At 28.4% G+C, this 5718-nt stretch overlaps 1 protein-coding gene and 1 long non-coding RNA gene across 10 annotated transcripts in view; one reads left to right on the forward strand and one right to left on the reverse strand.

The window, feature by feature from the left end:
* trc (Serine/threonine-protein kinase tricornered) overlaps positions 1-5718 on the forward strand; it is a 334990-nt gene that overhangs the window by 224449 nt on the left and 104823 nt on the right. The window lies entirely within an intron of this gene.
* On the reverse strand, positions 2141-5401 carry LOC136795832 (uncharacterized). The gene is made up of 3 exons (XR_010843522.1): positions 5219-5401; positions 4532-4645; positions 2141-2306 (listed from the first exon to the last, which is right to left on the reverse strand). It is a non-coding gene; the product is annotated as an uncharacterized lncRNA (long non-coding RNA).

A 5718-nucleotide genomic window follows, 5' to 3' on the forward strand; every position in this document is an offset into this window, starting at 1 on the left:
CTTTTCTCTTCTTTCTTTTTTTTCAAGTTTCTTGCTTTAAATTTTATATGAATATAAGCTGAAATAAGCTTTCTGTTGTCTTGTCACACTACTGAAGTTTTCCTACTTAGCTTGACTGACACTTTGGCTTAAAACAAATTTAATTGTTTTATTTTTCTTTTATTGTAATCTCACTGATAAATTCCTGATTTATAATTATTTAAAAGATATTTCATTACACCTCTTTCTTTAAGCTGTATTTTTTGTAGTGCAAACAGCTTAACAGTAGTCAATATTTTTTAATAGATTCAGAATAAGTTGAAAATCGTTTAAAAAAGAAAACAACACTTCGATTTGTAAAATTTGCGATCATACCAAGTATCTCATATCTTATCACCGAAGAACCGACTATATTTTCAGGAGTTCCACTGTTCTATTTTACAATTTAATGATTTATACTGCAGTATTTCAAAAACTCCAGGTGCTATTAAAATAAAATCATTATTCTATTATATATAATATAACACTTTCTTGAGACTGGTTATTATTGTTTAAATGAAATCAATTGTACCCAAATAAATGTCTCAATTTTTTTAATTTCCTCACAAATCTAACGTTTCGGCCAATTCGGCCATCTTCAAGGTCAATCTTAGATACCAATTTGACTCACATAAATTTTTTCAAAAAACATTTTGCAGGCCATTTTGTCCAGGTCACTAGTTTCAGATAAAATTACCCTATGAAAGAGTGACAAAATAAGATAATTATAACTAAAACTACGGTGAGAGTATTTAAGATTGTCCTTGAGGATGGGCAAATGGCCGAAACGTTGGACTTGTGAACAAATAAAGAATGTTTTGAGACTTTGATTTGGATACAATTGATTTTATTTAAACAATCATTATTAAGAATAAATGATTTTTTATAAATATTAAAAACTTGATAAATTTTGCACATCATATCTTAAAACCTCATTAGCTTGACAAATGAATAAATTAGATTTAGAAAAACATATATATATATATATTGTATTTTGTTTGAATAAATAATTAAACTTCATTACTCATTCTGCATAATTGTTCCAGACATGCATGGCATTCTTAACCAGGAGGGTTTTCTAGAATCTATATTGCTTTGTTAAACCTTTTAATAATTCCATTTCCCTTCATGCACAATCGCAAATGAACTTAAACTGACGTAAATATGTTCAGCATTTTTAAAATGCTGTAATCTTTATTCGATATCGAATTTTTTTCATATATTAAAACCTGTTTGTGTAACTAAATTTCAGTTATTTTGAAATAACGACAAAGATTAGCTTAAACAGGGTTAAACGGACGATTTTATTAAAAGATACCTCTAGAAAAAATTGCTATTGATTCAACAACCGTTACTATTACTAGAAATATTCTTTATTATGATGCGACAGGTGTAACAAAATCTTAAATTTTTCAAATAACACCTCCTGTATGTACTGTAGTACTGTATTCACAGTAATACAAAAAAGAAATGAAAGATCCCGCAGAAAGCATTTCGATATCTTTATAATCAAAGGTTTACGTCATTTTAATATCGTAATGTTAACGTATTTTTTCATCTTCTTTTTATAAAAAATATTGTCTTTTTTTTCTATGTAAAAAACAAACAACCAGTTTCTAAAACTATGAAAGATGGAATCGATTGTTTGAATTCAAAATGTTTATTAATTCAACAATAGAAACATTATCTCACATTTCAGTTAGGGCTTTAAAAAAAATTTTCATGGTTAAGTTGCTCGAGTCCTTTATGTTGCATACAAAGGAATATCTTGCTATTTCATTAACTATTGTTATTGAAATCAGTACTTCAAATGTTAAATTAATGAACATTTTGAGTTTTACATTGTTTTCTTTACATATTATTAAAAAAAATAAAATTAGAAACTATTCTCTTTTTTCCAGAAAAAAATTCCTACTAAAATGCTTGGCAATGTTTTTAATAGAAGACGAACTACGTGAAAAGTACATTCTCCGTCTAAAGATTTCATTTTATTAAATTATCTGAAAAATCATAATCACGTTGAAAATCCAATTTTCTAAAATGGCTTAAATCCTTAAAGATAATATTAAAAGATATCACAATGCTTTTTTGCGATCATAGATTTTTAATGACTTTTGATATTAATTTTAAAATTAGGTGTATCTGCTTACACCACGTGTTACAGTGTTGACATTCGTTAGCCGCATATGTCACGTCATGGTTAAGGAGAAATAGCTGTTAGTGAAACTTTCCAAGTCGATCTACAATTTTTTCTTCTAATAATTTTTAACTAGATCTTCCATTCCATGCTGGCAAAAGCATTATAGTCAATTTTTATTGAATCATATTTGTTTATATGCAACATAAATTGTACTATAAACTATTTTGTATAAGTTTAATTTAAATTTATTTAATAATAATGCTTATTAAACATTTAGGTACCTCTTACTCTTATCAAATTATTACATTAAAAACTAATAAAGTTCGAAAATACTACTGATGGCTTGCCTGACATTTCAAAATAACAATCCTTTCAAAACTTTATATGCATATTTATTTGTTTTGTTTGGCGTTTCAAATTTTATTTGGAAAAACTAAATCTAACCTCCTGTTTCTACCTATCACAATTGAACAAACCAATTCCTTTCTATTGTAAGGTTGAGTTAGTTCATTTATTTTTTTAATAAATACTCTCATTCCTTTATTCGCATTATTGGAATGTTTTCCAAATTAGTTATGTGTCCGTTTAAAAGTAAGGTCCTGAATCATTTAAATCCTATGGAATACTGTGAGACCACTTTCCTCAGTTTTATATTTAACAATTAATAAAAAGATGAGCAGAGTGTATAGCGCGGTATACCCTAGACTTAGTGATTTTTCTCATGTTGCAGCCATTGGAAACGAGAACTGTGACAGGATTACCGAGAGGTGAGTGAACAGTGCCTTGGGGTGAGAAAGCTGGAACATGATGTCTTTTATCCCAGCTGTAACGTGACGTCCACGCTAGTCTCCTTCTCTTTTTGTCCTTTTTTCCTTCTTTTTTATTTCCTTTCTACAGCTTATTCAAACTACAATACATCGCTGCTGTCCTTTTCACAGCTCCTGTCTGTATCTTCCTACTTTTTATTTATAACTCGTACTGATTAGTCCCGTATAAATTGCCACCCGATGAAACAAAAATAATAGTCTGATGGCGTTTTTTATCTGAGAGTATAGTCGAATTAATGTTATATGGAAGATTATAGTGAAATTGTTCGATAAACGTTTTGCTGTTGAGTTATTTAGTCTAAAAATGCCTTTGTTTGTCGTGTTTTTTTCCGAAATCGATGGACTTTGGTTCACATTTTTTTGCATTTAAGGTTTTTCATCATACCTCTGCATCCGTTCCCAATTGAGCTAAAAGCTTGAAAATGTATAACGATCTCTAGTAAGTAGTAGGAAATTGGGATCTCAACTTTTTTCTGCCACTTTACCATTTTTTTCCGCTTTTTTGGCGATTTTTAATGTGTTATGCAACATTACATTCTATGCTAATAGAGTTAGAGGTTTGACTTTTTTTTGTGAATTGAGTTGGTATCATAGAAGCTCCTTCTCTCCCATGCAATATTTTGGTGGTCCAGTCAAGTAATTGTACTGGAAATTACTTATTTGATGGTATTTTTTGCTTACTTAATATTTTTGCAGTGCTGAACATTAATCTCAATTTGTCCAACAAATTAATAAGAATATGAGGGGTATTATGGATAATTTTCTTCAATTTTACATACTTTTTGATGAGATTATCTTTTGTGTTAATAGTATTCATAAACATTGTGAATGAATGCTGTTTATTATCACGTTGTTTGCGAAGTATTGTTTATGATCACTGTTTCTTGTCCGTGAAGTCGATAATTTTCATATAACTGATAGTAAATTAAACCTAGGAAGCACCATATGATGCTAGAATGTACCTTACTTCTTCTAAATGTTTTAATTAAAAAATATTCTTTTTGAATTGTTCTATTCTCAAATTTTGAGATTTTACAGAATAACTGTTTTGTTGAGAATTATTACAATCATAGCAATGCGGTTTAAATTGAATAATTCAGCCCGACCATTGCCGACAATTTATGTTTCTTTAATTTTGCTAAATAATTTCAAATTCGTGTTAATCACTCGGAAAACATAAAGTAAACCACTAAAAAAAAATAAATAAATACCAGACCTTTCCACTATAAGGCCTATCTGAATTCCAATTGCATTGACTAGTTTCTGAATATTTATGCGTTTTCATAACCAAATTCTATCATAGTAACGCCCCTGTGGGCTCGCGATTTTTATTTTTAGATTTTTTTTTACTAAAAATCTTATCAAACTTTGCGATTAAGCTCTCTACAGAATAATTATCTAAACATTTTTCTCTTTACATTAACCAACGTTGCTTTAGCCCTAGATTATGTAAGTCTGGATTAGAGCAGCATACCCAAACTTGTATTCCAATAGGAACTGAGCTTGGACCATACGTTGATTATTACAACAAAGGAAAAATACTAACTTGCTCTTGTTGTAGTTTTTCTTTTTTCATAAAATTTCAGTGATCCTTAACAAAGATTTATTAATTGGAATCACCATCGTAGTCAAACCATTTTCTGTACTAATGAACCATCTTCTAAATAAAAAAGCATATTTTAGAATTAAAACGTGTACTAATTTAGTTCTGAATAAAATTATAATAGAATTATTTATATATGCATATAGTTCCTTTAATCCTCATAAATGTAAATACCCAAAATATGCATAATGTAATATTATTTTATAACATAAAAAATATAGATTTTTTCTAATCTCTATCTCTATTGTAATGAGTATTTTGCTATTTAAATACTTAGCTTCAAGTCTTATAAACCTTTTTTTGTTCATATTACCATTGCTTCTATAGGAAGAAGATATTCAAACAGAAATGTCCAAAATTAAATGGCATGAATTTTATTTCTCTATCTGAAGAAAATGGAAAAATAGCTATTAAAAGATTTTAACAAACCACCTTAAATGGTTACTTGTTCCAAAATTACTGCATTTATGAAAAAAAAAATTGAAGCGTTGTATTTAATCAAATGCATTTTTTAAAATTTTATCTTTATACCTTTACCACTCAAGATAAATGAAGTCGGACATTTTTTCTGAGTTGAACCTCACTTTTGATTCTTTCTAAATGGTAGGCCATACTAAAATCATTTTTCACCTGTAATGTAACATCTTGTTTAAGACCTTCCAACAATTTCGTCTTAGTCAGTATCCACTTGAATCCCCTAATCCTTAATAGATTTTTCAAGTATCAAATTAATGAGGATGCAAGTTAAAGTATCTCGTTTCAGCCCTTTTACTGTCGAAAATTTCACCCTACCTTATATGTTCTATACATCATAACTTAAAATGCTCATTCTAAAACAGGTGATGTTTTTCATGTTACAGTTATAATCATTCATTTATTAAGAATAACATATGAAATTATTTCGTTTAAAACAGCATATCTTTGGTTTCTGTGAAACATCAAAACTTTACAATAAAACAATTTAAAAGAAAGATGTTTTTTAATTTAAACCTTCAGAAGATTCGAAGTATATTCTAGGTTAATCGCGTACGTTCTTCGATATAGTGTTAGTTTTATAAAAATCATCCACTTCACTGATAATGCTATGTAAAATAAACAAGAGTAATTAATTCAACCAAGGCAATTTTAAA

This window comes from Halyomorpha halys, unplaced genomic scaffold (assembly GCF_000696795.3).
Source record: "Halyomorpha halys isolate HHAL.00 unplaced genomic scaffold, Hhal_1.1 Scaffold34.1, whole genome shotgun sequence".
NCBI lineage: Eukaryota > Metazoa > Arthropoda > Insecta > Hemiptera > Pentatomidae > Halyomorpha > Halyomorpha halys.